General features: G+C 44.0%; 1 pseudogene; it reads right to left on the minus strand.

Moving 5' to 3' along the window:
* Positions 1-8,248: 8,248 nt before the first annotated feature.
* LOC104651557 (small ribosomal subunit protein uS11-like) lies at positions 8,249-9,689 on the minus strand (annotated as a pseudogene).
* Between the last annotated feature and the right edge of the window lie 2,955 nt (positions 9,690-12,644).

Here is a 12,644-nt window from a genome sequence, read left to right on the forward strand (position 1 = left end):
TGCTCCCAGCATGCTCTGAGACAGAGGTGGGTAGGTGCCCCGAGTCATCCTGAGGACAACCGAGTAGTACTGAGCACCTGGCTGGTGTCAGGTCCCGTTCTCAGTGTCCTCACCCGTGGGAATCTCACAACCACCCTCAGGAGGTAGGAAGTCCCGTTGTCCCCATTTCACAGATAGGGAAATGGAGTCACAGAACCATCGAGTTTTGCCTGAGTTCTCACAAAGCAATTGCAGAATAAAGATCACAGGCCCTGGCCTGGCTCACAGCACGGTCCCTTTCCCTTTCTGACTTGCGGACCACTTCTTTCCAACAAAGGACCTGCTTTTCCTCAGAGAATATTCATTTCCTGAATATTCGTGTTTTGTCCCTTGGTGTAGTTTTCACATATGGTATTTCCTCTGCCTAAAATCCCTTCCTGGGCTCTACTGTCTCATTCATCCATTCATCCTTTTTCTTTCTTTCTTTTTTTTTTTTTTTGAGGCAGGGTCTCACTCTGTCACCCAGGCTGGACTGCAGTAATGCCATCTCAGCTCACTGCAGCCTCGACCTCTGGCGTCCTCTCACCTCAGCCCCCTGAGTAGGTGAGACCACAGGTACATGCCACAATACTTGCTTAATATTTATTTTATTTTTCATAGAGATAAGGTCTTGCTATGTCACCAGGCTGGTTTCAAACACCTGGGCTCAAGCAATCCTCCTGCCTCAGCCTCCCAAAGAGCTGGGATTACAAGTATGAGCCACTGCACGCGGCCCCATTTATTTTTTATTCAGTAAAGCTGTGTAGAAAGCTGTGGAGGAGCGGGAATGTGTTTGTTAACCTCTGTGCGCCCAGAGCCAATCTCTGCACTTAACCTTTATGGAATATTGAATGCAGTAACGTAAACAAAACTTCCATTAAGGTCCCTAGGACTCAATAAGTTTATAAGTCGCAATTTGTCAGCCCACGAGCCACAAAGGCACCACAGATATGTATTGGTGAGCCCCCATAGGATGTTTAAATGCTTGAATAGGGTGCTGACATATACAGACTTAGAGATTTCACAAGACAAACCTGGAGTTTGAACTTCTACTGAATTCACTGAAGACTGTGGACACCCAGAGCCTGCATTTGAACGTGGAAAGACTGGCCCTGTTACATGGAGCAGGCAGTTTGCATGCAACCACAGGCCCTGGTCCCTGATGTCTTGTACCCGTTTTTTTTTTTTTTTTTTTTTTTTTTCTTATTTAAGAAGCCAGTTTGGGCCTTGAATGAAGTATTTGAGTTCACAGCCATTGCAAAGAGTTACTTTAAATCCTCTAAGCAATCCTGACCCTATACATGATCATATGTTGAGCATACATGCCTGGCGCCAGGCCTGTGCCAGATGCCAGGGATGCAGAAACAAATGAGCACAATGTTTTTCCTAGATGGCATCTCCTACAGGCAGCCTTCCCTGATACACCTAACTAGATTGGTGGCACAGGCCGGATCCTCCTCAGAACCCCGGGCTTACCTACCCTAACAATGATCACTGTTAAAATGAAAATTACAGTTGCCAGTGTACGTGTCTGATCCACATGATAGAATGCAGTCTTTCATTATGGCAGCTATGTCTTATTTATCTTTGAATTTCCAGCCCCATATGCAGGACCTGGTGAGGTGGTTTCTGGTCCTGTTTATCTCATGAATGGATGCAGGAATGGATGAACAAAACCAAATCTACTGGATCCTTGACCACGTATCTCTGAACTAAAAGACTGAGCGAATAATGCCGTAAGCGGCTGCTCTAAAATTCCAATTCTCACTTGAAAACCATCAATATTTAGATGACTGTATTTTCTTTACAAATGCCCGCAATATTTTATGTCCTGATAGTATTTACAGTTGTCCTCAGAGATAACTAATTGGATTTGCCATCCAGCCTACAGGGAAAACGTATGGGGGACTGTCCCTCGTTACTCAAATCGGAAGGCGATAGCTCACTCCCCAAACTCATATTGCTGTGATTTGGGGAACACCGAAATGGTGCAGAAAGGAATGATGTCCCTGCTGTCACCCTGGTCTTTCTTTTGCATTTACGCCTTGGACAGAGCCATTTGCATCTGAATTGAACCTGCATTAATATTTCGAGTTTATGTACCGCTGGTAATAAACAAAGAGGTTCCGGAAACAGCCCTTAAGCTGTGGAAGCTCGTCCCCCTTGTTTTCTGCGGGACATCCTCCTCGGTGACCTCCATAGCTCAAAGGTGACCCATCTCTTGTGTTTCAGAGGCCAGAGGTACATTTCCTGTGGCAGGATTTCATTCAAAATGAAAGCCAGGGGCAAAAACAGCATTTTGTGAGATGCAAATACAGACTCAGTGCTTTCCTTAGTGTTGACTTCTCTTCCATTCCCAATATTCATCCTTGCTCATTTACTCTCCTTGAAGTTTTCTTTTATTTTGTTCTTTTTTTTGAGACAGAGTCTCCTGTCACCCAGGCTGGAGCACGGTGGCATGATCTTGGCTCACTGCAATCTCTGTCTCTCTGGTTCAAGCGATTTTCCTGCCTCAGCCTCCCAAGTAGCTGGGATGACAGGTGTGTACCACCATGCTTGGCTAAATTTTTGTATTTTTAGTAGAGACAGGGTTTCCCATGCTGGCCAGGCTGGTCTCAAATTCCTGACCTCGTGGTCCACCCGCCTTGGCCTTCCAAAGTTCTGGGATTGCAGGCGTGAGCCACCGTGCCTGGTCAAATTTTTCTAATCCTTTAAGTTTTTTCCTCTTTCTCCTGAGGAAAAGAAATAAAATGCAATGCATTACCCTGAAGTATTTCTTTTTGTTGTCTCCATCACTGAACTTTATCTCTCTGAGGGTAGGGATTATGTCAAGGTTTACTTTTTCCCACTGTGTCTAGTATGGTGTGACAATGTGATCAACAAAAGAGGAAAGAAAGAAAAGAAAGAAAGAAAGAAAGGAAGGAAGAAAGAAAAAGAAAGGAAGGAAGGAAGAAAAGAGGGAAAGAAGGAGGGAGACAGGGAGGGAGGGAGAGTGATACAAATCTGACTTTTGCCATTGATCAAGGTCTCTGTACAAGCCGACAATTGCTCTAGTCTTACTGCATCTATTATTTCATTTAATCTTTACAACTCTATGTATGTAACAGGCATTATTGTTGTTGCTATTATTATTATTTCTACTATTGCTATTGTTACTTCATGGGTAAGGAAACTGAAGTGCAGAGAAGTTAGATGACTCTCCCAAGATCAATAAGTTGTGGAGACAAGATGAAACCGTGGATGCCCAACTCCAGAGCACACACACACAGTTCAGTACGCGTTATAGAAATGTCAGGGACCCATCCTTTGCGTGTGTGTGTATGTCTAATGTAATTGGGTGTAACTTGAATGTTGTAAGCCCAGGAGATGGGATTGTCTCCGATTCCAAAACCAGATATATCCTGTATCTGCTCACTTTGATCCCACCAAATGCAGTGGACACACTGTTGGGGCTGGGAATGGCCAAACCCAGGGCACTCGAATGCAGGGGCCTTGTGGGATGTGGCTTTCTGAGCTCCAGGACCCACATTTTTCTGACACCTTTTTCTCAGGTGTTCCATGTTCTCTCTGCCTGTTGACCTTTTTCTCTGAACTCCTGCAAAGTTCTATTGTGGTTAGAGTTTAATCTCTGGGGACAGGCAGGAAATTCCCACAGCCTAGAAATTCATGTGATCAAACTCCCTTTGGAGAAGATGAGGAAAAAAAATCATTCACATTTGAAGATGGAAGTACATTTTAACCACCAACATAAAACTCTCACAAACAACAGTTACTAGATGAAAGCAAGGTTCTGCCTGTCTTTAGATACTGAGGATTATGAAAGGCAGAATTCTAAGATGTATCGCAGGATTCCTGTCCTCCTGGCATACATACACACCCTATAAACTCTCTTCCTCTTGAATGGGACAGAGCCTGTGAATATAATTCATGCTGCTTCACTGAGGAGGTTACACTCCTAGATGAAGGAATTTTAAAGGTGTAATTAATGTTCTCAATCAGTTGACTTATGGTTAATCAAAAAGGAAATGGTCCTAGATGGGCCTTACATGATCCAGTGGGCTTTTTTTTTTTTTTTGAGACGGAGTTTTGCTCTTGTTACCCAGGCTGGAGTGCAATGGCTTGATCTCAGCTCACTGCAACATCTGCCTCCTGGGTTCAAGCAATTCTCCTGCCTCAGCCTCCCGAGTAGCTGAGATTGCAGGTGTGTGCCACCATGCCCAACTAATTTTTGTATTTTTAGTAGAGACAGGGTTTCACCTTGTTGACCAGGATGGTCTCGATCTCTTGACCTCATGATCCACCTGCCTCAGCCTCCCAAAGTGCTGGGATTACAGGCGTGAGCCACTGCGCCCAGCTCCAGTAGGCTTTTAAAAGCAGAGATTATCCTGCTGGCCTGGAGGAATCTTCTTGCTTTTTTGTGATGGATCTATGGATGAGAGCAGGGGACAAGGAGATGAGCAGAACCCCACAACCACAAGGAACTGAATTCTGTCAACAACCAATGAGCTTGGAAGAGAAATCTGAGCCTTAGATGAAATCACAGCTCTGGCTGACAACTGCACCTTGGTTTTAGTTTGTCAAGACCAAGAAAATGACCCATCAAGCTGGTGGCAGACTGATCACTGAGGGAAACTGTGAGTAATTAATTAATTTGTATTGTTTTAAGCTGGTAAGTTTGTGATAATTTATTGCATAGCAATAAAAAAGTAATTGAGATGCTATGGTCTGAATGTTGGTGTCTGTATTAGTCTGCTTTCACACTGCCATAAAGAAAAACCTGAGACTGGGTAATGTATAAAGGAAACAAGTTTAATTGACTCACAGTTCCATGTAGCTGAAGAGGCCTCAGGAAACTTACAATCACGGTGGAAGATGAAGGGGAAGCAAGGCACATCTTACACAGCAGCAGAAGAGAGAGAGAGAGGTGGGGGAGGACTGCCAAACACTTTAAAACCATCAGGTCTCATGAGAACACACTCACTACCGTGAGAACTGCCCCCATGATCCAATCATCTCCCACCAGGTCCCTCCCCTGAAACATGTAAAGCGCATTTTGCTAGAACAAGATTCAGTTAACACCAGCACAATTCACTTAGAAGACACCTCCTTCCACCTCCTCAATAATCCAATTCTAATTCACAATTGGAGGTAGGAATTTAAGTTTCAGGGAGCATATGTGCCACACCTTCTGCCTGATTTGCGTAAGGGTCCTTTGTGCTGAAGAAGCCCTGATGTGGTCCAGGGAGATGCCACAAAGATACCCCATCCAGAGACAGTGAGGGCATTGGCTGCTCTTCAAAGTCAAGGAGGCCACATATGAGTGTTTATTCTGATGTCTTTGGATGAGGACAGGCAGGTCCAGGGTGGTACATGCAAACGGTGTTATGAAGCAGGATTGAATTCATTTATTCACAGAAATACTTATTGAACACATAGTAAGCATAGGGCAGTGTAGCAGACCCTAGGGATGGAATTGCAAATAAAATATTGTGGGAGGGAGTCTCTGAGGGATTACATTCTGAGGAGGAAGATGGTCTTTGAAATAATCAATTACCATACAGAGCAGTGGACACCACAGAGCTCTGTCCTGGGTAAACTCAAAGACAGAAGGGTGGGATGGTCAGGAATTGTTTCATGGAGAGACACAAGGGGTCTTTGCCTTGAAAGAAGAAGAATAGTCTCTGGTAGGGGAGGTTGAGGGGAGTGGGTCTTGATTAGCAAAGAGAACAATGTCTACAGATGTTCTTTGTATTGTGGAGATCCCAGAGAACCTGTTGAAAACTCTAGATTCACTCCTAGGATCCATGCCTATGAACATCAATGTTTGCCTACAATTTCAGAGTTTCTCAAGTTGTCAACAAACTCCTTGTCTTCTGAGAGGCCCTTAAAGTTTCTATTTACTCCACATTTTTCTTGGGAGAGTCTTGTCCGGCCTGGGAGCCTCTGGGAAGATCCTGGGACCACTGTGCCCAGAGCTTCCTTGCACCCAGAGGAGTTAGCATCCTGCCATTTCCTGATTGGCTGTGGTTTGCCCACACCTGTGGGAAGCTGACTCCAGTGCCAGGTATTTCTAGGAGCCCCCGAAGGGTGAGGCAGGGCGTGCTCCAAAGTGTCTCTGCCGAGGCATATCAGCCAGTAAGATGTGGAGGTGGCAGCCTCCTCCACAAACGCTATGTCACCTCTTGAGGGACATGGGGTTGACTCTCCACGCACTAGCTCAGCGGGGTACACCATTCTGTCAGTCAAAGGTGCCTTCATTCGTACCCTGCGATTACTTTTCTCTTAATTTGTCTTAGTTCCTCTTTCTCTGTCTGACTGCTGATTGTTCAGTTTCTGCCAGGCAGGAGAGAAAAGCCTGAAATGAACCCAGAACTTCTGCAATGTAAGGCAGGAATATAATTGAATAGGTCTGTGAAGAATCCTGACAGCAGCCCTAGTACTGGGCTATTCTCCAAGCAAGGTATGAGAGATGAGTTTCCTGGATTGCCATACTGACCTAGGTTGGCTCCAGAATTGTCGTTGGCTCCCCTGTACCACATGAAACACATTTGGTCATGGAATTTTTTTATTCTCCATAGTACAGAAGAGATCAGACTCATTATTAATAAAAACGACATAGGCAAATAATTTTTCAAGGCTGGGGAAGGTAAGGTGAAAGGAACAAGAGGAGTTATAAAACTTGATAAACATTTCAAGCTTGTGCTCACCTTAAGGCCAGGTGCTGCTCCCAGCCTGGGACTCTGACCTCTGATCTGTACTTGCCAGGGTCTCTCTTGTCGCTGGAGTGTTACCTCCAATGCCACTGCTCCCTTGACTAGATCTAAATTTGTCCTAACTATCCAACCGCTCTCAGCCAGATCATGCTGTATCATTTCCCTCTTTGCACCTACTAAAAACTCAGATGACCTTGTTCGTTCATATCTTTGCATTTTTGTTCTCTCCTCTTCCAAAGAGAACACAAGCCCATTTTGTAGTACCAGTGTGTGCAACAAATATACAATAGTTATTTACTGGAAAAAAAATGGCTGGACATCCTGGCTTGCTTGCTGGGGTTCCGAGGCCCCAGATCAGCCTTGAAGAGTCTCTGATTTTTAATTTCTCAGCACTTACCTCTCTTCTGCATTTGGTCCCCTCTTTTCAACACCCATCTCCCACTGATACACAATTGTGCACACATTCACACACACAAAGACACACAAACCCACACAAACACGTATAAGCACATTCATACGAAGACATAAATACACGTAAAACACTCTCATCCAAGCAAACACACACAATTACACGCAACCAAACAGCACGTATAAACACACACACACACTCATGCAGAGAAGGAAGCCATCACTACTTCAATCAGGAATTACATCAAGGAGCGATTTCGCCACAAGAGCCTAAGTTGGGGAAGATGACAGATAAGTGGCGGGTGGGGGCTTTGGGGTGGAGGTGAGGGAATGGTCTTTCTTGCAGAGCCAATGGGTCAGGGATCCTTGGAGACAAAACCAGCCTCAACTTCTTTAGTTTCACTGTTCCTAATGATAACCTACATTCTCAACATGTTAAAAAAAAAAGACAGAAATATCTTTTAAGATTTTGCATGCAAGCCTTGCTATGTTTTTATGAGTGGGAGAGGTAGGGCTAAAGCTGATGAGCAGTAGTGTTTTAAATTAACTTCTGAACTTTATAGAAGCTGTAATGATCTGTTTATCTGTCTTTATCAGCCTCGTAATAGCCAAGTAGAGGGTCAAGGCTAGAGCCTTTAACATCCCATTATGCGTCTGGGAAAGATTTCTGCCAGGGTCATTATTGCTTAATTTTACCGTCTTCTTCTTCCAGTGACTTTATTAGGCCGTAAGAGGAGCCTTAAGTGGTTCATCGGTGATAGCGGGTCCTGCCCGTGTGACTGCTCCTGCCCTGATGGTTACCCTCATGGGCAGGAACCCAGATGTCTCCTGGTCAAGAAAAGTCAGGGGAGTCTGAATCCCTTTGGCGATTTGGTAGAAAAACTCGCTTTTGTGTGGTCTTGTTGGCTTTCAGCATGGCCATTTCCAGTGCTCTCTTTCAGGTTTCAACCTCCCAAGATCCTCCTCACTTTTTTCTATACATGTGTTGCTTTCCTGGGTGGCAGGATGGTGTCTGGAACGAGGTCTGAATGGATGATGTACATTACCACACCTGTCTGTTCCTCAGTTTCCCTAGCTATAAAAGCAGAATAGTGACCATTAATTTTTCTTTTTTCTTTCTTTCTTTCTTTCTTTTTTTTTTTTTTTTTTTTTTTTTACATGAAGGCAATTTATTAACAGAAAACATTTGGAGGAGTCCTGTTCACAGATGGCAACCACGGCGACCCCCCTTCCTGTGGGTGCTGTCGGAGGGGATGGGGGTGACGTCCTCAATCTGCCCGATCTTCACACCCGAGCAGGCAACGGCTCTGAGGGCCGACTGGGCTCCAGGTCTGGGGGTCTTGGTCCTATTTCCTCCTGTGGCCTGGAGTTTGATGTGTAAGGCAGTGATATCCAGCTCCTTGCCCCATCTGGGCCACATCCTGGGCAGCCAGCACAGCAGCATACGGCGAGGGTTTATCTCGGTCTGCCTTCACCTTCATCCCAACCAGTCACACGGCAGATGGTTTCTTTGCCGGAAAGATCAGTGACATGGACAAAAGTGCCATTGAAGGGTGCAAAGATGTGGCAGACAGCAAATACATTCTCTCCTTCAGCTACCTGAGGTCCAAGGCGGATGATCTGCTCTTCTTTCTTTTCCTTCCCCTTTCGAGATGCCGTTTCTGCACGTGGGTCTCCGGACTCTACACCGGAAAGGCTCACTGATTTTTCTTTTCTGTAGGCCCTTCAGACGATGGAAAGAAATCACTGGGGGCAAAATGCTTTGCAAACCTTGGTGGGTTAAATGTTGATGAAGGTAAAAACAGCATTGCCTCTTTTCTGTCATCTGTGCCTTTATCCTCCCCTGCCCCCAGTAATGGATCACAGTCCTGCCTTTTTCCACTTTCCTGGCACCTTGACACACAGGGCCTTACAGCTTGCATGTCCGGTTCTTCTGGGTTGATTACTCCCCATCGATTACCCCATCGCATGTTTGACTGTCCTGTGCCATTGGACCCAGTGGTCCCTGAGGGCAAGCTTTGAGCCTCCCTCACCCTGAATCCTCAGGGCCTGGCAGGGGCCTGGAGTTCACGATGTGCATGTTTTTGTGGTAACAGAGCAACCCACGTGCATTCGTGTATTTTATGTAGGAGGGTGAAGTCGAGGAGATCGGGTCCTCCTGGGGGCACCCCTATGTGGAAGGTCCTTGGCTTGGTGGCTTACATCATTATCTCCTTGTAAGTGATTTTTTTCGTTTTGCAGAGGAGGAGACTGTGACGAGGATGATTAAGCACCTTTTCCAGGGATGAACACCTCTGCAGCTCTCTTCTGAGCCTCACCTTCATAGAGACAACTGCCTTCCTGCGCCCCTGTGAGCATTTCTCTTAGCCTCTGGAGATGATTCTGTCCATAAGTGAGCAGGTGATCCGTGCCGCCCATTACCTCCAGCTTTTCCTGCTACCTTAAATGGGACCTCTGTCCACCTGCGTTTGTGTCAGGTTCCCCACCTTTGGTTCCCACTACAGGTGCAGGAGTCCACCCACCTCTCACCACCTGCACGGAGGCCGCCATGGGTCACCTGAGCTCCACATCTCTTTGCTTTCTCTCTCGCCACTCACTAATCCCTTCCTCATTCTGTGTTATTGTTTCCAGAGTATACATCAGCTGAAGTCCCTTCCTTGACCAAATAAAACTATTTGCAAGTTTCGTTCTTCCCACAAATTACTCTCCCTGATCTGTCTCCCATTCCAGCCTCCTCCCACGTCACCCTTCAACCTGTTAACTAGCCTCAACTGGTCCTCTCTCCCTTCTCTGAAAATCTCTTGTTTCTTTACAAATCACCCTCTTCCTTGACTGGGCACGATGCCTCACGCCAGTAATCCCAGCACTTTGGGAGGCCAAGGCAGGCAGATCACTTGAGGTCTGGAGGTTGAGACCAGCCTGGCCAACATGGTGAAGCCCTGTCTCTACTAAAAATATAAAACTTAGTGGGGTGTGGTGGTGTGCACCTGTTGTCCCAGCTATTTGGGAAGCTGAGGAACAAGAATTGCTTGAACCCGGGAGTTGGAAGTTGCAATGAGCAGAGATTGCACCACTGCACTCCAGCTTAGGTGATAGAGTGAGACTCTGTTTAAAAAAAAAAAAAGTGTCCTCTTTCCTGATACAGCTCTCCTGGCTCTTCAGTGTGATTTCTCTAGCAGCAATATTGGAATTATTAATAGGAAAGGCTTTTTAAGTGTGATGCAAAATCCAGAAGCTCAAAAAGTAGATTGATGGATTTTTCTTTCTATAAATGTATAACTCCTGTCTCACAACCTATGTGATATATGTCATATTAGTTTCTTTCATATATAAAGAGCTCTTGCAAATCATTAATATAGCAAAACAATCCAATGGAAAAACCTGAAAGAACTTTAGTAGACAATTGGCAAAAAGGAAACGAATTACTATTTAAAATAGATTCTTGATTTGTTCATAATAAGGAAAATGCAACATGTAAATGGCAATGGAGGAATGGGAAACGGACTTTGTAGATGTGGTATCTGTGAGTGGTCAGTTAGCGTGTCCTTTTTGCAAGGCGAATTGGGGGTTTGTGTCAAACGGCGTGATTCACACTCTTTAACCTGGTGGTTCGCTTCAGCACTTTAGCTTTTTGAGGTACTTACACAAATTCACAAACGTGCTTCTTGTGACTTTGTTTAGGATAGTGATTAATTGGAAATAATCTAACTTACATTTGTAGATTAAATAAAACATCAAATATTCTTACAATGCAATACCATGCAGCCCCTAAAAAGAAAGACGCAGCTCTATGTATCTGCTGACGTGAAATGATCTCTAAGAAGTATTTTTAATTAAAAAAAGAAAAGTACAGGCTGGGCAAGGGGGCTCACTCCTGTAATCCCAGTACTTTGCAAGGCTGAGGCAGGCAGAACACCTGAAGTTAGGAGTTCAAGGCTAGCCTGGCCAGCCTGGCAAAAACCTGTCTTTACTAAAAATGCAAAAGTTAGCCTGGCATGGTCGCAAGTGCCTATAATCCCAGCTCCTTCTGGGGCTGAGGTAGGAGAATTGCTTGAACCTGGGAGGTGGAGGTTGTAGTGAGCTGAGATCGCGCCATTGCTCTCTAGACTGTGCTACAAAATGAGACACCGTCTCAGAAAAAAGGAATGTACAGAACAGTGTGCCCACTTTGTTACCACTCATGAATGGGAAATGCTAGTGCTTTTTTGATGAAAAAAGGTAGTGAAAGGAGGCACTTCTCTTTTGTACTGCCGATTTTTCTTTTAAACAATATATGTGATTTACCTAAACAAAATAAAAATTGGTATTAATTTTATAATAATATATTGAATGATATAATCTATATTGTTTATATATGTAAATGTAGTTCTATGATTACATAAAATAATTTATCGTAGTATACATGTACCTGTAATAGGGCAGAAGTGTGGCTATGCTGTGTTATAGGCTATAGTTACAGTATGACGTACAGCTCTGGCTGTTATATACCAAAGCCATAGTCAAGTCCTATTTTATGTATATATGTAAATAATAACATAAATACATATAGGTATGCAAATATTTACATTTATACTTGAAACAGATAAAAACTGGAAGCAAACGTAATGAAAAGTTAATTTTGGTTTTCTCTGGGTGGTGAAACTATAAGTAGATTTTTTTTCTTTTAAAGCTTTTGTACATATATATTTTTAAATTTGCATTGTAAATATTTGTGTATATGTGTGTATATATGTGTGTATGTATATATGTATGTGTATACATATAATCAGCACAGATTATATAGGCTGTTTAGTTCTCATGTTTAGTTTTCTTTTCTTACTTTTGCCTGCTTTAAAAAATCCTAAGAATATAATTAGATATGATTACATAAATATACTGTTACATTTCTACCTGCCAAAGCAATTTCATATTAATTATTTCCTCTGGGTGCCCCATTGCTCTGGAGCTAGCTAGAATGTACATGAATACTACCATTTTACAGATGAGTAAGCTGAAGTTCACTCCAGTTCAATGGAAGGATATGAGGCAGAGCCAGGGACTGTTGGCCAACTTGGTTTTAGGCTGATGATGGACTGGGCTCTGGGGAGCAGCGAGGGCTCTGGAGATCTGGAGACTGCCAGCCTCTCATTCCACCTGTGCCCTGTTGCAGGACCCTCCGAGAAGCCGTGCCTTCCAGGAGTACCAGGAGGAGGGTAAAGGGGTGCTCACCGTGGGCACATTGAGGCTCTCTTGCTTGTTCCTTTTCTCCACTGCATCAATGTATTTTTTAAAAAAATCATCATCATAGATCAGAAAATACATGAACGTATTGCATATAAATGTAACGACAAACTGGAGAACACACTATTTTCTAAAGAATCTTAATTGCATCTTTTTTATCTTCTTTTTGTAAACTGAAGAAAAACAAAAACAAAAAAGCCTAGAGTCTCTGAAACAGCTTCCCGTTCGACCTGTGCAGGTCACATTTATGTGTAATTCTTAAATTGGTGGTTGAGCCTGCATTTT

This window comes from Saimiri boliviensis, chromosome 2, assembly GCF_048565385.1.
Source record: "Saimiri boliviensis isolate mSaiBol1 chromosome 2, mSaiBol1.pri, whole genome shotgun sequence".
Classification (NCBI taxonomy): Eukaryota; Metazoa; Chordata; class Mammalia; order Primates; family Cebidae; genus Saimiri; species Saimiri boliviensis.